A 26406-nucleotide genomic window follows, 5' to 3' on the forward strand; every position below is an offset into this window, starting at 1 on the left:
TTATTTTTTGTTTTTTTGTTGCGTGTCATCCATTAGAGTATGGTTGAAACTGGTGGATCAGCACATTGAGCCTAGTAGATTGATCTAGGCTTGGGACCAAGTCTTGGCTTATAAGAGCCTCGTCAATGTGTAAATGCGTAGGAGGGTTGGAGAAGAAAGTAAAATGTGTCTGATACAGGTTCCTCCATCAGTAACCTAGGCCTACAGAGCTTGGTGCAGACTTGATAAAATAATGGCTTCTAGATTTGGCCAACCTTGATGAGAATTGTTTTTTAGTTGGGGCTATAAAGGGATGTTAAAGTCTCCTTTAATAGTTCATTTGTATGTATAATACTTAGCCATATCGCAAACATTAAACCTCAAAAGAATGCTTCGTCTGCTGTTGGCCATGTATATTTTACTACCTCTTTCTGATTGTGTCTTGGCAAGGACCTGCACCCATCTTCCATCTGGATCTGCGTGTGTTTGTAATAGTGTAGCACTAAGTGCTTTTTGATAAGATTGCTACGCCTCGCTGCTGGCCAATACCTGGGGCATGTATTTCTAGACCATCCCAGTCTTGCCAACATTTAGAGGCTTCTGTATCTCCAATTGCGTTTCATGAATGAAGGAAAGGTCACATTTATTTTTCTTTAGCTCCATCAGTTTAAGTGAGATTAAAATGCCTTGAACATTCCAGGTTGTTAACTTGAGAAAGGCCATCCTGGACATGCACGGAAGTCTGTATTTATGCCTTGTGTGTCATGATGGACGTTCTTGTTGTCTGTAGCTTTTTGACTAGGTATGTGCTGTGATACAGAGTGTACGTATGCTGCACCTATGTTGGCAGGCGATATGGGAATTGGCTGGTAGAAGAGAAAACACTAATCGGAAGAGCCAAATGCTCCCAACCAGAAAAAAACTAAGGCAAATCCCTCAGAGGAGGGACAACATTGACACTCATTGTCTGTAACTTACTTGAAAACTTTTTCAGTTCTCACCAATGATACTGCTATTGAATGGAATAAGGTATGGGGTCTTAGCACTTCTCAAGATGCAAGACCATCGGTGTGTAAATGGCACTGCATAGCAATGTTATGAGCGCAGTAGAACAAGCATCATAGTGAACCGATATTATTTCTGCCAATAAGCTCCTCAAGTGTATTAAACTGACACAAAGCACATTGTATTTTGCAAGTTGCACCTAGCTTTCTAACAAATGACTAGTCCACGCATAGGTAGTTGACCACCACACTTTTCTAGGGAATATTGGAGGAGCCTGCACACTCCTTGTTTTTTCTATGTATGGGCCGTGAGCTCATGATGACGTGAAGGTCATCTGAATAGTTATAGAACTGGGCCTTATGTGTCCAATCCGCATGGGATCATTGTAAAGATAAAATTGTTTTTATTGTTAACTAAGCACACTATTGGTTGAATGGCTAGAAGGCCCTTGCGCTTTGCCATGGTCTTGGATACAAATCTTAATTGATGAGTGTACTGTACCCACTCCACTTGAGGGGTGGATATGGTTTCTGGCAGATCCGATTTTATGTACCTCTGCAAGTCTGAGTAAATATAAAATAATAATAAAATATTAATTACCCTTGGACTGTGAGGCTTAGCTCGATTTTTCTTTTGACTGAGCCAATGGGCTTGTTAAATATCAAAGGTGTTGGGAGAGACTACATCCCCGGTATTTGGGATCAGAACTTCTGAATTAATTTAATGGTTTTCTCCATCTCTATCTTGTTGTACACCAGACAGTTGGACATTATTATTCAGGTTTCGGTTTTCGAGGACTTCCTTCTGGAAGTGTAACGTAGCTACCTCAAAAAATATTCTCCGATCTTTATTGCTTCATAATTGCAGATGTGTTTAGCTGCCTCAAGGCCAGACTCAAATGTATCCAGCCCGACCCTTATGGCATTAATGCCTGCCTTGATATGCAAGATGCTACCACTTATTTACATCATAAAAGTCTTTTCAACTTCTCTCTAAAACGGTTCATGGTTTTGCTTGCAAGGCGACGTTGGGGTCTGACTGACTTTTAGCTCCTGCGGACAGCAGCACCGAGGTACCCTTTCTTAACTTAGGGGTGGCCATACTTCTCGATTTACCAGGATGAACCAAGTGAAACATTGTAGGGTATTCAGGCAATGGAGGAGTTTCTAATGCATAGCTCACCTCTTCGTGATTTGTATCTTCTTTCTGTAGGGGATTTTAAGAAATCTGAGCAGTGTGTACTAGCTCATTGTTTTTGCTGCAATCTTTTTATCACTGAGGTGATTTATACTGTGCCCATGTTTGATGCATTTGTTAGTACAAATTGTGTTTTTATTTTTATCCCTCATTTCTTTTTAGGGGACCTCAGTTTCTTGTTTGCTTAAATTGTTGTGACAAAGAAACACACTACCCATGGTCTATTAATGGTCTGCAGAAGGTACTGTGCGCTCGTTATGAATTCAATAATGGCTCAGACATTCTCGGTTGAGGGCAAGTAGTCCCACTTAGCAATTCCTTGAGCCAACGCATGCATGAGCTGTGTGTGCTCTGTTATCTAAAAGGAACCGAACTCTATGTATTCTTCCCCGGTGGAATGAGCTCTTAGTGCGCAGTCAGTGCCGTTGAGATGTGAGAACTTTCTCGGTGAGGTCTGGGATTTAAGAAATAGAATCGAATACACCATAGCAGATGTGACCTATTTCTGAAAGAGGGTTCTTCAACCTCGGTTCTCTGAAAGTAAATTGATTGGTGATCACCTACACCTACCATGATTGCTTTGGACATTCACGTGAGTGGCGGGACTACCCCTCTTTGCTGTCGGACATTATTTTGTTACAAGGAAACTGAGCCAGAGTGTGTATATTTAATGAAGTTTGAGTCAATTGGGGTAAGAGGTAGTTTTGCAGTGCTCACCATCGGGGGTTGAGCTCAAATGACAGATCTCAATTCTTTGCTTAATTGTTTAAGGCTATGCCCTCCCTCTGGTGACTGTGTGAAAGTCATTAGTCTGCCAAAAATCTGTATTAAGACTGTCACAAAATGGCTTCCGCAAAGCGAGGATGACAAAATGATGGCATTCATTCAGCTGTTGAATTTCTATATGTAAGTTAATGTAGACTACGGACTCTGGATGCACTGTGAGGCGATTTCCCATGTCGCCGCTTTTGGATCCTTTAGGGGAGGTTGATCCCTTTGCGTAGTTCTCCAAAGGCACTTTTTGCTGCCACCAATACTTCGGGTGCGTGTCACATTTTGGAGGCGACGCGTGGCTGCTGCAGACATGCAGCACCCGAGTTGCTGATTGCAGCCCTCAGTCTGTCCTGGCTATGGAGCTGTGCCGATGACCATCCCAACATCACCATATAATTTGAAAATATGAAATGAGTACTCGGTGATATTAGCAAAACATTGGCAATGCCAGCAGTTTACGCTTTTGTGTAGGAATGGGAAAGGCACTTGTCAGGCACTGCTGTAGTGGTATTTACTGGTCATTGAGCAAGTGTAAAATGGTGTGAATACCTGGGCATCTAATAGCAGTGCCTGGGAAATGCCTAATACTTCAGCACCATCCAAAATTGTTGACTTTGCAAATGCTCGTTTTTAACAGGACTTCAGTGAAGACATGCATAGTGCTTCTAAATCGATTGGCTAAAGGCAGACCTAGTTAAGATATTTTTCATTATACCATTAGCAGGTTTACAGCTCCAATTAAGCCATTAACTCTCGGAAGACTACTTTGAAAAAACACTGGCAGGCACTTTGAGTTTGTTTTAATGACGCCTTACCACCAAACTTTGTACTCCGAGTTCCCATGAGGAGGTGTGGGTGGGAAGGGGCAGGACTGGGTGGGAATGACCATAGGGATTAGCATGGCGAAGGGCTGTCAATGGGTGGGCAAATTACCAAACAAGACCTACAAGCTTGTGTGTGTGTCCCTCCTCATAGGCCAGTTCTCTCCATCTGCACTTTAATGCAAAAATTGCGGCTTATAGGTTGTGCAAGTGCGACCAAATAGCACAAATTAAAAAAGCAGAGTGTACCGCTGAGCACTTCATAAGGGCTGTCATCTAGTAGCGTGCTGATATTCTCTTCACAATTAAAAAAATTAAAGTTACATATTAGTGATTCAGTGGTACTTGGGAGAAAACTGAGTAAAGGAGAAAGGAAGTGCACTTTGCCCTGCTTATGAGATGGAGGTGAGCATTACACACAACCCCAAAGATGGTTGGGTGGAACTTTGCTAGCCGCTCTCACAAGATGCCATCATGACATGACCTGTGCACACTCGATATACAATGTGTGGCTTATCCATCTATGTAGATAAAAATGTATTGGCAATCAGGCTATTTAGTAAGCACTTCTTTACAGAAGTCAGGGTAAGATTTTTAAAAAAAGAGTAGCACTGGGGATCTTTTGGTTTTTTATTTTTTTTTATCTTGGCCTCATATGTTCAGTAACTGGCAGAAAATATGTTAATTTGTTTGTGACCCATGGTTAAGCGTTAGGTTTTCAATCTTCCAATTCACCAATATACAGAGAAGGACTGCACGCTGTAGTGTTTATCCAAGGATCCCTAAGGGTCTGCCCTGGTGCAGAACATGTTACTCATGAGTGCAGCATCATGCCTGTTCAATTGCCCCTTAACCGAGGCATCATGGCAATTTGCAAGAATGTATATCCATGCGCAATGTTAGTTCAAAATACATCGGAGTATGTGCTGGTCTTTGTAATATTACAGCATGTATTGACAGAGCACGTGGACATCACCCTGCCAGCTAATGTCCAAGGCACAAAAGCGCTTTGAAACACATTGTGTATAGGCGCGATTTCAATAATTCAATACATTCTACATTGCCAATTCTAGCCAATACAATTCGCTAAAAAGTGACCAAGAGCGCATATTCTAATCTAGAGCATACTTCATTTCATGGTCTGTATTAACCCCATGGTCATTTTGCTTCAAATAGCAATTGACATTACTGAAAGAAATTATGCTATGTTTATCAAACTGAAATGGTTTGGACGTTATGGAAAACCACAACATGGGGGCAATGGGTGGAAATGTCAGGCTAATTGGTGATCAATCCTAGAGTTTAGAATCTTAAACAGAATACCTGTGCTGATGTTTCAAGAGCGTTCATTAAGCTGTAGCTAGTCATGATGCTTATCTCAATGTTTCAATTAATCCAGACTAATGGAGAATCCCAGGTTTGATATTCTGTTGGAATTGTTAACAAATAGGCTAAAAGGTGGGAGGCAATGTAGAGTAGTTCCAGGTATCATTGAAGTTAATTGTGAGCATGGTGTACATGGAGCCTGTAGGATCAGCTGGTATTTGTTTAAAAATAAAATCAAATGAGTTTATCGACAAAATGCAGACATCTTGGAGTCTGATGCTACTAAATTACTACTGATTGAATCATTTGGAGCCATGTTTGCTTTATATGTATAACAGTTTTGTAACCACATAGTTATGCTACACATCCCTAAAATAAACTATTTTGACTGCAGTAGAAAAGTAAAATAGAATAGGCGAGGAACACAAGGTACACACGCTTCTGGTAATGTAGTTGGTTAATTAACTCCTCCGCTTTGCGGCTTTTGCTCGTTAATGACAACAGGCACTGTGGCTGAGCTGCATTTCTGGGTGGCGTTGGTTGGCACTCAACAGAACACTTGCGTCTCGCCAGCCAGATGTGGGTTGTCCGGCTTGCCTTGGTCTTGCATCCCTCAGGAGGTTTGGTCTACAGGCTGTCCTGTCCAGTGGTGCGTTAGGACTCTTGGTGACAGGTATCCAGTGGTGCAGTCAGGAGGGTGCAGTGCATTCTGTTGTATGTGAGTCAGGTGGCCATTTTGTCAGACATGTACTCCTCAATGTGCATCTACATGGAGCATTGCAGTCGAGGGGCTAGTGGCTCTGACTAATCTATCCACTGATGTGCATCCATGGACATGTACATGTCGTATGTTTGCATTGTCTGTTGCCTGTTCATGGGTGTCATGTCAGGGTGGTCCTGTACCCACAGAATCATGTCGTAGTGGCCTGATGCCTCACATGGATGGTGAATGCTTGCTGGAGTTCACGCTTGCTTGCATGGCAGTGCAGGTGTTTGTGGATGCCTGCAGGGCTGTCCATATATGGGAGCATATATCACTGTTGTACTCACCAGATTCAGCTTTGCTGCTGGCTCTTAACTCTGCCATGCCCATGCCCTCGATCCCGACCATGTGAAGGATGCCACTGACCATGTCCTCAGTGTCAGTTGCAGTGGTTCCACTGACCCACTTCCAGTGGCAGCTGTGTCCGGGCGATTGGAGATGAGGCTTGCTCCTGACCCTGCTCTTGCGGTCATTCCATCTCTTTTTCACATAATCCACCTCACATTGGACGTGGCCTACGGCCACCACTTGTCACGTATTTCCGCCAATATGGTGTTCCTGCGCCGTTGGCTGGTCTTGGACTCATTGCCCCATAAGCTCCTCAGAGTGGGTGACTACTTTCTCTGCCAGCACTGTGAGCTCCTGCTCCATGAAGTAAGGCTTCTGCAGCCTCCTATCTTGCACCCTGCCTTTGCCCTTTCCTGAAGACATGTTTGGCCTTTGCTGGGTGTCTGTATGGCACTCGTATCGTGAGATAGTCGATGGATTGTGATTTCCAAAATGGCCACTGCAGTGCTTCCTTATATAGCGATGACGAGTTTCCGCTGACCGAAGTACCTCCGGCAGAATGTCCGCTGATCGTCATGGCGGTAAACGTAATTCTGATGATTTTTGGGTAAATTTCATTGTTAGACGGGTTGTCCGGCAGTAACTCCGTGGGGATGAATTACTGATACCACCATTGGTGTGTGCACGTGCCCCACAGGTTGTAATTCGGTGGTAATTCCACTGATCCACATGGTGGCAACGCTAATGCCGCCACTGCAGAGTTACCGCTGATTTTGGTTCTGACTTGTAATGACGCCCAAAGTCGTTGGATGTTAAAGCCAAAGTTGAAGATTTCAGTTTTTATGGGGTTGCGGTAGAGGCCATAGCCTACTTTTACAGATTGATGAATCGATATTTGACAAAGCAGTTGGTTGGTCATTTAAGGTTGTAGACGATCTGCGTATCGTCTGCATATGATTAGAAGGTGATATAAAAAGTGAGCTGAGATCAACCTCTAGTCTGAGGCAAATATTGAATGGCCACGGGCAGGAACCTGGAGGAACCCTTGAGGTGGGGTGTCTAAAAAAACATGAAGGTGTTTCACCCGCAAGTCCTGGGAAATCTTTCTTACATCATGAAAGACATTGTTGAACAAAGAACTTGTGTGTTTGAACTTTAAAGCAACCCTAGTAAAAGGTCTAGAAGCAGTGTGTTCCGGCACTGCGGGGGCGCCCACTCAAATGACTCTGACTGGAGCCTTTTTTTCTGGAACTACGAGAACCAAGAGGCCTTAGGAGAGGCCACCGTAAAGTGTCAAGTGGTCCTACGAGGATTGAGCAAAACCCGTCGTACACTCATGTCTTTGACACATTTGGTCGAAAACTGAGTGAACTGTGAAATTGGCAAATGGGAACCCGACGGAGGGATGCCTACGAATTGGGGGTAAATAGTGATGTACACCTGAACATTGCAGTGACAAGTGTGAACCCGGCTGAGTGATGTCCACAATAAATAGTTGTTTAAAAAGACATTGAGACTTTTGAATGATAAGTTTTGATTGAAATACCATAGTGAACCTGATTGAGGGGAGGCTAACAATGCAAGAAGGATCATAGCCGGGCTGAGGGGGATCCAAGGGGCGAAGAGCAATCACCCAACGTGAAAGAGTACCAAAGGAACTTTTGTTTGTTTATTGTTTATGATCCAGCAGGCCTTCTAAGGCGAGAGACTTTGCAGAAAAGAGACTTGGCCACAGATTGTCCTGGCATCGTTGAAAGCAACTGTAACTTCGTGCTGGCAAGACCCAGGAGTGTACTGTGCTCAGAGGTCCCCGCCTTGGGCCGTGCTAAAAACATGGGCATGGGAGGCCACATCCATACCATCTTGACTTATCATTTGGTGAACACTTCTTTCTTTTCTTATGAATATTATCCCACACTATTTTGTAACTTAGTGGTAAGAATTGGCAATAGTTTTTCTTTTAGTAAAGGTCCTTTTATTTGACAAGATGCCACTAGGACTGCCTTATTATTTGTTGGCCGTAGCTTGCTCCCATCTTAGAGTTGGGTTTAGATTAGGCGTTTTTCTCACCCATTATACAGTTTAATGAACACCCATGAACTGTGATCAGTTGTCTGTCTACTGTTGCCACCATGACTTCCTTACAGGTGGTGCAAGGAACATTCCTGATCCAACTTGTAGTTCCCTACAGAGAGTTAGGATGCAATGTCAAAAGGAGGTGTGAAGGTACTGTGGCAAAGCCTGCAGGTTATTTTCCAAGGACTTCAGTAGCACATACCTTGGGTATTGAAGGACTGTTGCAGTTCTCCTTGCTTGCTTGAAGTCGGATTGGTGGTCGTGCAGGAGGTAATGCTTTTCAATGTAGGCCAGCAATTGTTTTCTAGGCTCTTGCATATGAATGGGTGTTGATCCACATGCAAAGAGCCTACGCTTGGCCCATGTTACCGAAGTAGAAACTAAGGAGGCACATGGTCTACATCTGTTTAACCTTTGAAACTCTTCCAATCCAAGTTCATGTTCAAGACTTTGGCAAAGCACATAGAAGCTTTTGCACTGAATGGTACTGCTTGAATGACCTCCATATAATGAATTCCTATGTGTTCACTCACTTAGTCCTAGAACTAGTGTGCAATGTCCAAAAGTCCTTTTTACATCAATAATGATGGAATATTTTACTCCTGTAGTCCATATTTTCTTTTTAGGATTTTCTCAAGAATGCCCATCGCATTGACAAAGGCCGGTATAATAATACACCTTGCTAAGCAAGTGCCACAAAGGAAATCAAATTGCTCATTGAGTACTTTTCACCACCAAAGATGATCTTTAAAGGTTAAGGTTTTGCAAGAGATTTAGCTAATGGTCCCTTAGAATTCTAGCATGGTTATTTAAATGCAGTGTATCCTTGAATGAAACACTTTTTGCATTCATAGAGAAGCAAATCCATAAAAGCGAAGGGATGAGAGTTTGTGTTCTGCAATAACATGATCTGAATTCATGAGTGAGCACACATTCCTTGATTCACATTTGAATGAAGGTCGGCGGACAGTATGGGTACACAACAAATGAAAAATCATGCCTCATTTTGTTACTTTTTACAAAAAATAAAATCTCTTAGATGTACTTCTACCAAGCAAAGTACATGAATGGCCCACAGGGTTCAAAATTGAGGAGAGCTGGGAGCTATTTAACTCCGGCTTGTAGCCTAGAAGAGCCTGGTTAGCTTGACCGCAACAGCTACCAGGAGCTACTTTTGGCCCCCCAGGCCAACGGTGCTGAACAAACACACCTACGGGAATATAACAGTTTTCCTTTGGGACAATCTAAAATTAAACATTAGGACATCATTTAAAGTATAAGGTTCATAAGTAATGGACAAAATTATAGGTTTGCATCTTTTGTGGAAGTAACATTTGCAGAACTCTATGTACTAGCTCCTCGTTCCCCAGTGGTAGCTACTGGTCACCGTGGCTCAGATGGGTTACAATAAAACCTTCTCTCAGGAATGGAGTAACACCTCTTGGGAACATTGGGGGCGGGTGATGGAGGGGGGTTCCGCAGGGCTCTCTACAAGACTTCTTCCAGAATGGGGAACCTCTAAGGTTTGAGGACTGCAAGGGGAAATGTGACATCGGGGAGAATGAACGGTTTCACTAGATACAGATAAGGCACTGGATCTCGCAGAGGGAGGTAAGGGTAGTGGGCACTCGGGCACCATCAGGCTTAGAAATGACGATCCAAGAAGGGTCTGGGGCAAGAGAAATCTCAAGGTTATACCGGGTGCTGGAGAAGCCTGCAGTTCATGATGGGCTTCCATGTATGGGTAAATGGGAATAAGATTTGGAAACATTCATCGAAAAGGAGGACTGGAGCCAAATAAGGGAGCAGGCGCACAAAGCGGCTAGGTGTACGGCAATCAAAGCGTCCGCATATAAAATCTGTTATAGGCGGTATTTGACCCCATAGCGAAAACATAAAATGAATCTTCAATTCTCCCCCTTTTGCTGGCGGCAATGTGGGGCGGTAGGAAGCTTGGGACACATATGGTGCTCCTGCCCAAAGGCACAGTTTTATTGGAAGGAGATCTTGGGACATATCAAGGATATAGTGGGGTCCAACTCACAGAACACCCTAAGGTGATCCTGTTGGGTGTTGCAGTGGAAGACATATATCCGGCAAGCAGAACCAGGGCAACCCTGAGTACACATCTGCTGACAGTGGCGAGAATTACATTAGCTACATTAGCACAGGGGTGGAGAACAAAAGAAGGTCCGGTAGTGGCTCTGTGGTGGGTCAAAATCTGGGGTGTGTTGGCCATGGAAAAGATATGCACTCTGGCACAGGGTACTTACCAGAAGTTTCTGAACGGTCCCCTTTTAAGATCCTGTTAAAGAAAGGGAGCACCAATTCTTCAGACCAGTGGTGCTTAAAAGTTTCTCCATAATGTGAGCAGGTGAAGAAAAGAGAGAACCTATGGACTAATAGTGCAAGTAGTTATCCGACACTAGGAGGCAAGCCAAACCTAGTTCGTTGTTTGTTGAGGACTGGGTGGGGAGGCAGTGGGGGTAGTTATTTTGAAAAATCTGAACTGTGGTGGTCACTTGAGAGCTAGGGGACTTTGGAAAAGATGGTTGTTCACTTGTCTTTTGCTTAACAAATATCATGAAAGGACTTGAATTTGAAAGTATAGCTCATTTGAACAAAACTTTGTATTACTCTGGTGGCATCACTTGAATAAAGAACATTCTTTTTTTTAAAACCCACAACCACCATACTTCCACCTTGTCCTGCAGTGCTCTTGACATGTATAACCTCACACAAGACATTGCAAATTTAAATGACCTAACTGATGACAATCTGGTTTAATCACTGACATCAAACTTATCAATAAGATCATACTTCATGCATTCTAGTTACAATGCAACATTGTATCTTGCACAGCTGCTGTAGCCACAGGGTATGGCTGATGCTATGCCCTGTGTGTGATGTTTACTGGGCATGGTTTATGAATTACCCTTACTTAAAGGCCATTAGCCTCCTGTCATGTCCGTCTCAAGACTTCCTTTCCTCACAGTACCCCCAATTTGCAGTCAAACATTGTTTTGCACTTGCCACTCGCACACGAGAAGGAATTTACAACAGCAAGGCCTCCTTTCATGGGGACATTGTTGAAGGAGGATTCTCACGAACAGTGTGCTCATGCCCCCAGTGGGCCCGAGAACGTAGATCATTGCTTAAATAGGAAAACCAGCATTGCAGGGTGAAAATTGCTAGTAGATGAACAGTTGATTTTGCTTAACTAGTGCAAATATCTTTGTTTTGTTGAAAATGATCCTGCTAAAGGTGTACCTGAAATGATTAGGGAGATTAAGAATGGTCACTGGGGATGGTCATGAAGGCATCCTATATAAGTAGGAAGGACGATGTGGGGTGAAGTAGAACATTGTCATTTTAACCCAGTTGCACAAATATAACAGATGGAATAAAGTTACTTTACAGCAATTTCTATTAGAGTTTTAAGTTTTATATTTTATTCAAGGTGCAAAAGTTCAAGTTGCAAGCTACTAGCCAGCCATAAGTCACTCGCTACTGGTTACTGTAATAAACCTGAGGGTGTCCTCACTTCTCTCCCCCCCCTCCCCCCCCAGTATCCTCTGCTCTGGTGGGCAGGGAAAGCCCATCACTTTTGGATCCTGATCCTGGGGGTCATATTCAAGGGAGGATTACCTGGGTGGAGGAAGAGTGGGGAGAAGACGTCCTCAGGAGAGAGATGGTATCTCATTCCCTTTTAAAAATGAACCTTCTGTCCCAACAGCCTTTGTAGGTTACTGTCATCCTTTCCCTCTTTCTTCCTTACAAGATGTCCCTCAGAAATGCCATTTTCATACTGCGACAAGGAAGAGACCAGCTAGGAGGTGTGAGAAACAAGGTGTCTCGCCCACTGGTCCCCGGGGATCTGTCATATGGCTGGCCAGGACACCGCCATCACTTTTGGATCCAGTTGCTGGGGGTGAACCAGTGCGGGAGGATCAGGGGCCTTCGGGGAGTGGGGCACCGGATAGTGAGATGCGGTATCCCCTTCCTTATAGTACCTTTACAACACAAACCCTTTTTTCACTGACAGCCCGCTATGAGAGAAAACAGACTAACACCCGAGCTGTATACCCAACATGTCCCAATACAATGGTCAGGCAATTACTGACCATCACACACACCTGACTTCCATTAAGCTTCCCCACATGGATAAAAGGCGGAGCATGAGAGCACACTCTGAGCGAGGCAAAGCACACGAGGAAACGGTAGTTCCAAGATTGCAGTTTAACGAGAGGAGAAAGACAGCGAAACAGAAAGGGATCACGAGAAGGGAAGTACCCTTGGTCTTTTCGATAATGAACCGTTGCCTTCATGAGTCCTCGAGATTGGAAAACATCAGACCAGTAAAACAGACTGAAGAATCCTGCATTGTGTGTCAGAGATACCAAGGGCCCTCCTGTATCAAGAATCAAGGCGTGGAGTATTACCAGCCACCGTGGTTCTGTCCTTGGCTCCAACAACAAAGCCGCTTCAGTGAAAACAATGCAGCCAGTGAGTTGGGGAGCCCGATATGAGACCGGTCTGTGGTGAAGCCAAGGTTGCAAGCAGCAACATTGTATGGGGAGCGTTGAAACGAACATTGTTAAAACATGTGTAATAAGAGACACGAGTGAAGTTCAGTGAATGAAATTTAAAGCAAGCTACAATACCTTTGACAGAGTTGTCAGGCACCGTCTGGGTGCTCAATCGAAGGTCTCTGTAAGGAATCCAGCTGAGGAATAACGAAAGTAGATCAATTTGATCCGAGCCCGGCGGGGTTAGATTATTTGAAAGTCAACTAATAAACGCGAGTTGAAGTGGTCCTGCAACGGGTCAAACAAAATCCTGCACACAGTCGAAAGTCTTAGATTTTGATGAAATAGAGAAAGTTTGGGAAAATACACAAATCTGGTCTGAGCCCAGCTGAGGGGGACCCAGGGTGAATCGAAAATCCCTAAGAAGTTATACATGAGAATCCTGAGGAGAAAGGAAGTTTTGAATGTTTGTTTGTCATATCGGGCCCTCTGAAGTAAGACTTTGAATGGCAAAGAGTCTTTGGTACAAAAGGTCTTGATACTGAGATTTGAACTGCATCCTCATTCTAGAGAAGTCAGACTCTGCTTAGCTCGAGTGTGCCGCCTTGTCCCGTGCTGAAAACATGGTGAAGGGAAGCAAACGGTTTAACTATCCTGACATATATAATTTCTTGAACACGTTTCTTTTGCATACCATTGTTTCCCACATTATTTGTATTTAGAAGTAAGGATTGGCAATAGGTTTATTAGTATAGGTCCTTTTTATTTTGACAAGACACCACTAGGACTACGTTATTATTATTTGATGTTCGTAGCTTGCTCCCATCTTTAGATTTAGGATTAGATGGCCATTTTTCAGACCCAATTGAAGTTCAATAAACACCCTTGAACTCTGCTCACTTATCTGTTTTACTGTTTGACACCATGCCTTCCTTACAGAGGACACATCCTCATTTGGTATATATTGATTATATCGAATACAAAACCAATCAAATTTCAAGTAATTAATTAAAAAACAACATAAACCAAAATAACGAATTTGGGGAAAAAACTAAAAATGGGGTTGGGAGAGGGAATAGTGGTTTCGGGGGGGTCGAGATGGGGGAAGTATTAGCAAAAAAAGGAAATTAGTTATTTTATTTTTTTATTGAAAATTCATTTGTTTTTTTATTCGATTAAATCACATGTAACCCCTCGTTTGGGTGAGACAGGCATATATCAATCTCATCTTCTTAATGGAAACACAGATCAGCCTCCTTTTTAATAGCCAAAAACCAAAATGAAAAGGAGACAACCCAGAGCTATGAGCCCTTCCATATATTTGAACCGCTCTAAACACCACTCTGGTACTGAGAAGAGAGAGAGATCTATGGAGGACTTCATTTGGAACAGTTAGGCATGTCCAGCGAGTCGGTTTCACCGTGGTCAGGCATTCAAAGCCAATGACTCGCACCTGCGGTCGTTTAGCAAGTTCCAGGTGTATAAATATAGTGACCGCCCAGCACATGGGGAGAGACAGCCTGGAGAGAAGGAAGCGGCTTGGAGATTCGGACCGGCTGGAGAGAAGCCGTAATGAGCAAGAGTTAAAGAAAGATGCCGGGACAAGGCGGCTTAGGAGAGGGTGTAGGATCCTGCCGTCCTCCCTGCCCGGTGCCCACAGCAGGAGCTGTGGGCCCTCAAAGCCTTCTGGTTGCGGCAGGTCTGAGAGAACAAGGGGTTCTCTCAGTAGCTCCCGCTGGGGAAGAGCAGTGCTACGCCTTGCAGGAGTCAAGAAGGGCGAGCGCTGCTTGCTTTGGCCCCCACAAGAAAGAAGCTGGGTAAACAGAAACCGGAGAACAGTGTGGAGAACCCCAAAGAAGCAAGCGTATACAGCCGATGAGTGAAAAGAAGTGAACACACTCACTGGGGCGCTCTGGGGACTGGAAACGAGCATGCTTGAATGCAGAGCAAACTGAAAACTGTTGGAAGGGCAAAGTAAGTCACATTTAATACCGAACAAGCTGCAGGCTATTATTGGCATTTTTGAAATTTGAAACGAGTAATATTGAATGCTGAACTGAGTGAAAGACATTGTGAGAAAGACATTGTGAGCACATTTGAATACCGTTGAGAAAAAAAGCAAGTGATGAGCAATTATGAATTAACTGAAAGCAAGGTGGTGCTAATGGAAAACACCAAAGAATGAATTGTGTGAGACACAAGTGTAACAAAGCCAAAGGATTACCAAGAAGGAGATGAAATCAGAAACAAGTATTGGCCAAGATCTAGGACCCCAAGGAACTACAGGCGAAGAGCGGAAACCTGTGTTGACAAAAGCCAGAAGAATACAGAAAGTGTAACAAAGTGCATAGGGGTATCGGTTCTGTGACCTGTAACTGGTGGACCTTGTGGTCCGACAGCTATGCCTAGACAGAGAGCCCTTCATGACAAGAATCAAAGTAAATGTTCAGAAGCTTATGTTTAGCAACAGTTGTTGAAAGTGAACAGGTTAAGAGAGGGTTCTATGTTCTTTCATTTCCGAAAAAGTATTTCAATGTCTTTTTTTAAAAAAAAACTTTTTTTCAGAAAAAAACTCATGAATTTTTTTTTTTTGGAGGGGTGGTTCCCCCAAAGCACACACCCCCATTGTTTTTCGTATATTTCTAACCACCCCTACCACTTATGTGCACTTCCAGACCCCCTATATACAAAAAAGGTTAGTAAAAAAAAAACATCGAAAAAAGGTTGGGATGAATCCTCTAAAGGAAGGATACCGCTGACCTATCCTTACATTAATCTGAAATCCTATGTATAGAGTAATGTTTTGACAATTCTGGAATGTCCATCTTAGCAGCAGCAGCTTAAGCGAGTAGCTCCTGCCCACCACCCCCGCTGACCCTATTGCTTTCTTATTTGAATATATATGAATGTTAATGTTAAAGAAAATTTATACCGCGCACTATCACCACCGGAGTGGTGCCTGCCGAATATACGTTGCAATGTCCAGCAAGAAGAATACTGACACACCAAACAGCCCTTGCTCTAGATAGCCCAATCATACTCCTGATGCTTTGGAAGCAAGGGAAGAGGCTCCAAGTTCTGCTGACATCTATGCCCTTTTGAAGCAGGTTGCAAGTGATGTAGTGGCAATGAAAACTACTCTTTGTGACCTATCGGGAAAGGTCTCATCACTGGAGAAGAGGGTTATGAAGTCAAGATCTGTGAGCTTGGAAGGTGAAGTATCTGGGAGGTACCAGGCTTATGATAAACTGCGGGGTGAAATGAGCATGTTCGATGAAGATTGCCCGCGTAAGGTAAAATGCAGAAATAACAATCTCCACCCCTTGAGTGCCTTTGGCTAAGAACCCTCAGATTATCCTGAATGATTTGACATTTCAAGTGTTTGCTTGGGGGGCCTGTATCTTTTCTAAGGATGACATTGATGCTGCCTTTTAAGACCGGCAGGATGACTATTGGGACGCTGAGGCAAATCATTGTTTAATTTGTCAAATCTTCTGTCAAAGAGGCAGTTTTTCAAAGGGCTAGATACCTTGGCCTTTGTCTTGACAAGGTTACCCTATCTAGATTTACCCTGACTTCCCCAAAGATGTGGCTGTCAAGAGAAAAGCTTTTGGGCAAGCTAAGTGGAATGCAAAGGAACGTGGAATTAAAGTGTCCCTCCTGAAACCTGCAATCCTGAAAATATTTCTCCATGATGCCGTGAAGATGACACAGGACCCCCAGCAAGCGTGTGTTTGGCTCAATGAAAATTACCCCGTGAACATGGAGTGGATCTTTACCTTATTTATTTATGTAGAATTCTTAATTTCTTTATTCCTTTAATTTGTTTTCCTTTCCCGGTGTTATAATTATATTTTGCGTACTTTGAATGTATGACATAGAGGAGGTGCAACCGTTTTTACAACGGTCCTGCGTTGGTTGTTGTGTCTCCGCCCCACCCCAGTACACTGTCATTCATTTTGGGCCAGGATACTATGGAGCCACCGTACATCTCGGTGCACACGTCATTGCGTTGTGCATGTAATGGCGACCGAATGCGCTCCCTCGAAGACTTTGACAACAGCTGTAACATGGGCACTGGGTTACATGAAGCTGCATCCTGATTCGCGCAGTATGACGCCTAACTTGCCATAACTCTAAAAGGGGACTTCCCTCAACTAATGTATCTAAGGCCAGACCTTGTCTGGAAGTCTAAAGTAAAATGCGGTCTGTGTTGCAACCTATACTTCCCCTTACTTCTATTACTAACAATGTGGTGGAATTTTCAAACTAAATGTTCCAAAATCATTGACCGTGTGTTTCAGGAGCTTCTCACATAGCTCTCTTCCCAGGTTCCAAACATAAGTTCCACAAGGTTTCCGGACTCACATCAAGTAAATGTCACAGTACTTTAACAGCTCACAGTTGCTGTTATGCTTAGCTTCACAATCCTCCTGTTTGGTTATCTCAGATGCACAAACAACAAATGGCCAGCCAGTTTCTTAGGCTTCTCTTGCCTGAATTCAGAAATCAGCACTTTCTTTTCCCGTAATGCCTACAGTACCTTTTAGACTCTGGGTTCCCTTCCCCAAGTCTCAGCTCTTCAGTGTAGCTGTTGTAGTTATTCACAAACACTTCTGGGGTTCCTTTCCCCACCTCAGTGTTCCACTTTCAGGCTCCTCCTGGCCTGGACCCACTACAGGTTGAACAACCTGGGGCCTGGTGCTTCTAGCTCTGCCCCCTCCTTGTCAGTTTATTTAGTTTACTAGGCTTGGCTGGGCTTTATTTGATCTGGCCCATTAAAGTGTTCCTTTCTCATGTACAGCCTTCTGCCAGATCTCACTGTTTCTCAATTGCCAGCAGCGCTTTGCTCGCACTTGGTACCTCACACAGCTCCCCTTGGGATGTCAATTTCCTTCTTTCAGTCCACTGAGAATTTCGACAACGTAATCTTCCTTACGCGACCACTCAATAACTTTGTATCACATAAGGGTCTATTAGTTTGTCTTGCCGCATACAGTACTTTCACTCTGAGGGCCTTGACAATGGGTTTTCCCGTACAGCGCCTTCATCCAGATACTGTTTCTTCTTTCCCAGTACTCATCCGATTCTCACAATTGTGGAGGACTACAATAATGTATTCACATTCCGAGTTTCCCTGTACTTCAGACTAACCGGCAGTGATTTTGCTCACAATTCCAGGCTATCTGCTTGAAGACCCTCCTGTCCCCCCCACCCTGAACTGGCACCTCTGGCACTTCCTCTCCTAAGGGAACCTAACAGCACTTACCCTCAGCCCACCCCACTTTTCCTTTTCTTTTACTGCACTTGCACACTCCAAATATAACTTAGGCTTAGTGGGACCCCTGTTTCTTTCTATTTATTCATTATTTCCATTGTTTATTTTTCTCCCTTGTTCCCATCCCTTGTGTCGCTTTGAAACACTGTCTTGCTGTTTAAGCGCCTTACATAAATGACCAATAAAATAAATAAAAATAACATTTTTAAAAAAGACAATGCAGCTGAGGTCAGGGTCTCACCACCTGCCCCTCAGACACTCCTGGGCACGGTAGGAGAACGAGCTCGCCCGGCTTAAATAAGGGAAGGTCAGCCCTGTCCACGGCCTTCCCTTTGTAACCACTCTGGCTCCCTGGAGACACGGCTACCTCGCCTCTTCACCCCAGAGCTTCTGCTCTGCCACTGGGTAGCGTGCCGGCTTGTCTCCTCCAGCTGGTTTTCTCTCCACCTCCTTGCCAGAACTCCAGTTCCTTGCAAGCTAAGGATCCCCATCTGTACTCAGCCATGAAGCCTCCCTATTGCTGTGCCTCCAACTGCTTCTCCCTGCACTGCTGAATTCCCCACCTTTTATACACCTGCAGCAGATTAACAACCTGCAGGTGTGTGGCCAGTGTAGAGCCTGCCAGACCTTCCCTTACCCAGTTATCTGGACATGCCTGTCCTTCAGCTCTGAGTGAGTAGTATCTTAAAGGTGCAGTGTGTCTCTTCTTATTCCCTTTAAAGGTCCATCGGGGTGTAGGTTTTTGCATGGGGCTAGGGTCACAATAGCCCACAAAAGCAGAGGGAGTGTAGAGTAGTTTATTATTAGCAGAGGAAGGCTGTTTTAGTTCCCCTTTTACGGGTTCAGAGGGATTTGTTTTCCCATAAGAGATGGGGTGTTTCTTCGTCCGCCATCTCCAGTGTCTTGCCTTCTTCTGGGTAAGTGTTTTATCGGAATCCCCTTTAATCAGGGTCAGTATTCACTACATGTATAGATACAAATTCAAATGTTTCATTACCGCAGTGTCTTCCGATTATTTTATTTGGTAACAAATGCTTTGCGATGCTTCACTTATTGAAGAGGGGTAGTAGCTTACTGTCATGGATGGCACTCTGTTAAGAGAGGCACAGGACACCCAGGAAGGGTTTTGGGTGGTTGTGCCGAAGTAAGGTGGACAGATAAGTACACACACAGCTGAAAGTAATGAGAACGAAGAGTAGGCAAGTGTAGCAAGGAATAAGGTACAACAGAATGGATTCCCTCTAGGGGTGTATGCAGATATAGGAAAAGAGTATTCCACGGACCTTAGGAAAAACTCTAGCCTTCTGCACAGTTTTCTGTAACAGAGGCCCACGCTGTTTGCTCATGGCTTGGAACAACAGCTATGGGTGTCTGTAACGTAGAAACGAGACGAGGGAAGGGGCAGAGGTTGCCTGATGGAAACCAACAGACAAGCTCTGTACAAAGGGGACTACAAACAGTACAAGAGAAGACGCTAACAGACAAATCCAGGAAAAAGGAAGTCGATAGCAAACTAGCAGAAGGAAATGAAGGGAAAGTCGTATAACAGGATTGGATAGCAGAGGACAGAGAACAAAGTTGAGAGCTCAGACGAGCAGGAAAGTAATGAGCAAGCCCACAGGAGCAGGGCTGTAAGGTAGGGAGCCCAGAGGGAAAGGGCTTAGGGCAGTGGAGTAAAGTAGGCTGCACGGCAAGGAGCCCAGAAGAGCCGGGCAGCAAGGAGTGAGCCCTGGGGGGCAGGGCTGCTGACCGTAGAAGGCTGCAGAGGGCTGCTAGGCTGAGAACCCAGCGGACAAAGGCTGTAGGTAGCAAGCAGCGGAGCGTGATTGGCTGCAAGGTAGGAAGCCCCGAGAACAAGGGCTGTTGGCAGCGGAGAGAAGCAGGCTGCGCGGCAAGGAGCCAGAAGGACTGGGCAGCAAGGAGTAAGCTCAGAGGAGCAGGGTCGATGACTGTAGCAGGCTGCAGAGGACTGCTAGATTGGAAGTCCAGCAGACAAAGGCTGTAGGTTGAAGGCAGCAGAGCGTGATCGGCTGCAAGGCAGGAGCCTGTAAAACAATGGCGGAAGGTAGCAGCTGAACGTGATCGGCTGCAAGGCAGAGAGCCCGGAAGGGCAAAAGCGGAGGCTGAAAAGCAGCAGAGCGTGATCGGCTGCAATGTAGAGAGCCCGGCAGGGCACTGGAGGAGGCTGGAAAGCAGCAGAGCGTGATCGGCTGCAAAGCAGAGAGCCCGGAAGGGAAAGGCGGAGGCTGAAAAACAGCAGAGCGTGATCGGCTCCAATGTAGAGAGCCCGGTAGGGCACTGGAGGAGGATGGAAAGCAGCAGAGCGTGATCGGCTGCAGTGTAAAGAGCCCAGCAGGGCACAGGAGGAGGCTGGAAAGCAGCAGAGCGTGATCGGCTGCAAAGCAGAGAGCCCGGCAGGGCACTGGATCCAAAGCCGGAGTAAGGAGGAACCGCATACAAGATCCGAAGCTCCAAGCAAAAGAGGTGCCGGAAAGACTCTTAATGCAAGAGGCTGAGCCCCTGCAGGCAGCAGCTTTTATACCGCCCAGCGCAGCACAGAGGCTGGCTAATTGGTCGCACCTGGATCAGCACACCTGCAGACAATCGGCCACCTCCCTCTGTTCCGGAGCTGGTGGAAGCGGAGAAGATCCCTAGGGCTTCTGGGGATTGTAGTTCCGAAGATGACGAATAGGAATGGCCAGGAATAGATGATTATAGCCAAGTGCATTGTGGTAAGTGTAGTTTGTTGGGGAAAAATAGAAAAGCACCAAAGTCTCGCAAATGGAAAATAAAGTCCATATTGATCGCAAATGTATGCGCCCATCGCGCAGGCATGACACTCGCCCCTATGTCTGAAATCCATTCCGCTATTATAATGGCGAACATGGAAATATGTAGAAATATGGTCGGTTTTCCTGGCCAGCGTATTACTGGCCGCAAAAGCATTAAAGATTTTGGTGAAAACTGGCACCCATACAAGGTGGTCCTGCCTAAACACATCAGTCACCGCCTGAGTGGGTCTGTGCCTTACTAGAGGGAATTGAAAATGGAGGTTCACTTACTTCCTCAACCTGAAACTCCAAAGCGGGTTGGTTGGTAGGAGAAGGGTCCTGCTGCAAACAGCTTAGTGTCGGCAGGTTGTCTCCATCCCTCCTGTAGTTGAACAACTTAGAGAAATGATCAATTCAGCTTCTAACTGTGGGAACCACGCACATGTTGTCTTTTATTGGGATGTTACCCTGGGACACTGTTTTCCAGAAATTTCCAATGCTGCCATCGCTTGCGCTTTCACACTTCTTTAGCCCATTTCCGTACAATTGTATAAGACTGCCTCGCCATGGCCATGCAGTCTTTATTTCTGTTTGGGCTCTTTGCTATCGCCAGGAGCTTGCACTTAATTTTTCAGCATTCTGGTTATACCATGGTGAATCAGAATTTGCCTGTTCGCTAGGCCAGCGGGCAGTAGTCCAATTTCAAATATCAATAATACTATTGAATACTTGTAGGTGATCAATATCTGGTTCGATACTAGAGAAAAAGATATTGATGATATGATATGGCATGTATAATGCGTCTATACACAAGTGTTTCAAGGCGCGACGAGGCAAGGGAGGGGAAACAAAGGGAGGACAGACAATGATCCTACTAGGCCAGATGTCATTCAGATCACGCAAGTGCGTGGGAAGGGTACGGGGACAGTGCAGTACATGGGAATAGATGATAACAGTAAGTAAATAATGGCCAACATGTGGCAAGTGCATGGGTAAGTGCAGACTTCAGGTGTCAAGGGCTGGTGGGGGACTAATGGAATACAGAAACAGTCCCCAAGTGCAGGGGTTGCCAGGTGGGCAGTACAGGTGTGTGGCGCTGGCGGGGGAGGGACCTGGGCCCGAGATCAGAGGGTGTCCTGTTAGCCAGTGCAGTTCTGGTTACAGCCAGGTCGTCAGCAGAGGAGAGAATGAGATAAAGCAGAAGCAAAGAGAAAGGTTTTGAGGTGTTTCCGGTACATACAGTCCTACAAAATTCATAGTAAAGATACCTGATTTGAATTCCCAATGATTCTTAGATGTTTCCTCAATACTTTGTCTAGTCTCCTTCTGTAGGCATTCTTATTGGCATGAAAACATCCTTTGAATGTACAGATGAGATTTTGCTTTCTCCAGCCATCAAGTTGACCCGCCCGGGTGCTTATTCCAGAACCTTTGTTCCTTTTCTCATGCTTGTGCAGGAAGCCAGGCTATTACATGAAGTCGGTCTAATAATTGGCTGCCAGCCTGGAATTCCATATCTGGCTGGAGTTAGTCGGTAGACTTAGGTTTTAATCCCTGTGGATCCGACACGGCTTATGGTTGCACAACTCGCTACCGACCCCAATAGTTATTTATTATTTTATTTATACATGTGTAGAGCGTGCTAAACCCTCTAGCATCAAGGCGCTAGTTGCAATAATTAAAACAGCTTAAAGGGTACAAACAAGAATGTACTGACGGTTCTTTGAAGTAAGAAGCAGGAGTAAATGGGGGGGGGAACAAATGGGTTACAATAGACAGGGAGGGTATGCACAGAGGGATGCATCGATCACCTCTAGCACTCTTGGGAGAAGAGCAGTGTTTTGAGCTGCTTACGGAATGCCCAATAAAAATGTTCATCTCAGGGATGGTGGTAGGGCAATTTCAGGGATGGTGGTACGGCGTTCCAATTCTTGGCGGCGATTACTGGGAAGCTGAGCCTCCTGCTCTTTTTGGTGTTTAAATCTTGGGGTGTTGTTGCGATTCGTGTGTGACGATTGAGTGAGTCTAGTGTCGCAAGTTCTTGAGAATTTAGACGAGAGGTATTTTGGAGCAGAGTTTTTTTTTTTTAAATATATTTTTATTTTATCTCAACCAAACAACATTACAACGAAACATAAATAAAACACTTCAAACAACAAAACCAAACGAACAAAAGTAAGGCACTGCAATCCCCATCCCTCCCCCCTATGAGCCTGTAGAGTGTTCGCCATCAGTGTCCGTTCCGTGCGGTGGGGCCTCATCGCTCTCAAGTCCAGCCGAGGCCGATCCCGCACCAAACAGCTCAGCTAACAACAACTTCCATGCCGTGAGAGAGCCTGTTTCTTCCCCATCCCCTGCCATACTGCCATCTTGCCACGCTGTCGTTTCGGCATCCGCCCATTTTTGGAGATCCCGCCACAAGACCTCCACTCGCAGCTTGTGACATTTCTTCCACTCCATGGCTATCCTACGTTTGGCAAGCACATAGGCCAGATCTTTAAGTTTATCAACATGTCGAAGCTTACGCGCCCTGGGATACCCTCCCAGCAGACAAGCCCAAGCCGAATCCACCTTAAGTGTGATACCCCTCCCTGCCAGCCTCCGCGCCACTTCACCCCAGTAAGCTGCAATCACTGGGCACGCCCAGAACATATGTATCATGTCCGCATTCTCTTCGTTACACTTGGGGCACGCCTGGCGCCCACTACCTAGGAATTTGGAAATTCTAAGGGGGGTCATATATGCCCTGTGCGTAATATAGAGCTGTATCTGCTTAAACCTGGCGTTCCTCGATACCTTTTTGTGGTACCTCAGGGCGCGCTCCCACATCCCATCCGACATCGGGGCCCCCATCTCCGCTTCCCACTCCAGTCTCAGGTGCCCTAAATCCTTCCCAACCTTTGTCATCAACATCTCGTACAACCTAGAGACCTCGTGTCCGCCCTCTGATGCGTCATACATCGTCTCCAGCGTGGCATCCGGTTCATCGGCCAAAGTAGTTTCGGGCCACATGCTCCGGACCTCCCGGACCACCCTGTGATATGTTACATATTGACCCCTGTGTAGTCCCGACCCTGCCTCCAGTTCATCGAACTCCATCAGGGTCCCATCCTGCCAGATGTCGCCCATTGTAATCAATCCCACTGACTCCCAATACGTCCGGATAATAGTTCTCAGCTGCCCGTCCTCCTTTGCCAGGGCGATCAGAGGGAACTGCGGCATACACGGCAAGGGGTCACCCATCATCCGACAGGCACGCCGCCACATGTTCCTGCCAAGGGCCAGCATCTTAGGACGCTCTCTCATCCATGAGCCAGTCACCCAAATCACCTCCCACAGATAGAAGGGGGAACAGTCTTTCCCTAGCAGCCTATGTTCGGGGGTCTCTTCATCTGAAAGCCACCTGGCCACATATTGCAGTTGCGCCGCGATATAATAGGCCTCAAAGTTCGGCAGCTTCACGCCCCCTTTCTCGTAAGAGTTCTGCAATTTCCATAATGCGACCCTGTTGCGCGTGCCGTGCCACAGGAAATTCCTACACACGCTATGTAACCTAGCGAAAAACTTCCTAGGTATCATATATGGGATGTTATTAAAGTAATGCAGGAGCCTGGGCAGCACCACCATTTTAAGCATAGCTCCGCGACCCATCATTGCTAAAGGCAATCTTTCCCAGAACCTCATGCACCTCTCAATCTTTCCCACAGCTAGTTCAGTATTATACTTGTGTTCTTCCTCGGTCGTGTGATACACGTCAATGCCCAAGTACCGGAAGGAGCTTGTTGCCCACGGAATCCGCAGCACCGGCAACCTCTCCGCCGGTATCCCCACATAACTGCCCAGCGGGAATAATACGGATTTCTGAGGGTTAACCGCTATGCCGGACAACCAGGCGTACCTCTCCAATACCTCCAAGATATACTGCAAATTCTCTTCCGGATGTTTCAAGTATAACAGCATATCGTCTGCATACAGGGATATAAGATGGCACTCTCCTCCCACCTCTATGCCCACCGGATCATACTGCTGCCGGAGGTAAACTGCTAAGGGTTCGAGGGCCAGTATGTACAACATTGGGGACCAAGGACATCCCTGCCTGGTACCTCTGCCTAACTGCCATCTGTCTGACACTACTGCACCCGTACGGACCCTAGCCAGAGGCGCACTATATAATAGCTCGGCCCACCTCATGTAGCATGGTCCCAGTCCGAACTGCCCCATAGCCGCCAGCAGCCATGGCCATCGGACGGAGTCGAACGCTTTAACCGCGTCCAGCGCCACTATTGCTATTTCGCTGACCTCACTGCCCCCCCATTCCACCACCCTGTGAAGGCGCCTGTGATTGTGAGTAATATTCCTGTTCGGGACATAGCCCGTCTGATCAGGATGGATCAGCTTGCCTATTACCCTCCGCATTCTGGCCGCCAGGACCGCTGTCAGGATCTTGCTGTCCTGGTTCAGCATCGACAGGGGCCGGTAGGATCCACAATCATGCCCCGGTTTATTGGGTTTGGGGAGCGGTACTATAATTGCCTCCCTGAGTGATTCCGGCAGCCGCCCCACCTCGAACTCTTCATTAAACATCTCCAGCATACGCTTTATAAAATTCACTGGGGAACCCATCTGCACCTGGGGCCTTACAAGTGGGCAGCTGCCGCACAATCTCCTGCAGCTCCTCCAGAGTGATCGGAGCATCCATCTCTTCTCGCTCTTCGTCACTTATCTTGGGCAGGCCTATGTCTTCAAGTACTACCTCTATCTCCTCCCGGCTTCCCCCCTCTCGGTCCTCATATAATGCTTGTTAATATTCTGCGAATGCTCCATTCACCCCTTCCTGGGTGTCCTGCTCCACTCCCTTTTCAGTGATAACTGATCGGATCGGGGATCTTGGGGTCTCGCTCTTATACAGCCAAGCAAGAAGCCTGCCCGTCTTGTCTCCCCCGGCATGCAACCTCTCAATGTACTTCCTGTAATTCAGATTACAAAGCCTGTCCCAATGTTGTGCGCACCTCTGTTGCAGATTAATGACCTCCTCCATGTCCGTCCCCCCCCTCCCCCAGCTCTCTCTCCAACTCCATCTCGGCTCTACGCAGATCTGCCAGGACTCCTCCCATTAATCCTTTGGATTTAGCAATGGCAACCCCCCTCATTACAACCTTAAAGGCCTCCCACAAAGTACCAGCCGACTTGACGCTGCCTGTGTTCGCTTCAAAATAAGCAACAATCTCCTCCCTCACTTCCTCTCTGAAGACTGGATCCCTGAGCGTTTCCGCCCTAAGGCGCCATGTTGGAATACGCGCACGTGGGGGACAAAGCTGCCAACGCATGACCAGGGGCGAGTGGTCCGAAAGGACTCTCGCCCTGTAGTCTATCTGGTCACACTCCGCGACAACGTCCGGAGTGGCGAAAAAGTAATCCAGCCTTGTGTGTAACTGGTGCGGGGCCGAGTAATGTGAATATTGCCTCACGCCAGGGTGTCTCGTCCTCCACACGTCTGCCAGGCCAAGGTCTACCAGCAGCGCCTGCAGTACCCTAGCCGCCGGGCTGGGCCTGTCCACCCTGTCATCTGACCTGTCCTCCTTGGGGTCTAGTACACAAT

The 26406-nt window shown here is 46.0% G+C and overlaps 1 protein-coding gene across 3 annotated transcripts in view; it reads left to right on the plus strand.

Moving 5' to 3' along the window:
- ROCK2 (Rho associated coiled-coil containing protein kinase 2) overlaps positions 1–26406 on the plus strand; it is a 1440935-nt gene that overhangs the window by 378899 nt on the left and 1035630 nt on the right. The window lies entirely within an intron of this gene.

Source organism: Ambystoma mexicanum, chromosome 4p, assembly GCF_040938575.1.
Source record: "Ambystoma mexicanum isolate Mex_15411 chromosome 4p, UKY_AmexF1_1, whole genome shotgun sequence".
NCBI lineage: Eukaryota > Metazoa > Chordata > Amphibia > Caudata > Ambystomatidae > Ambystoma > Ambystoma mexicanum.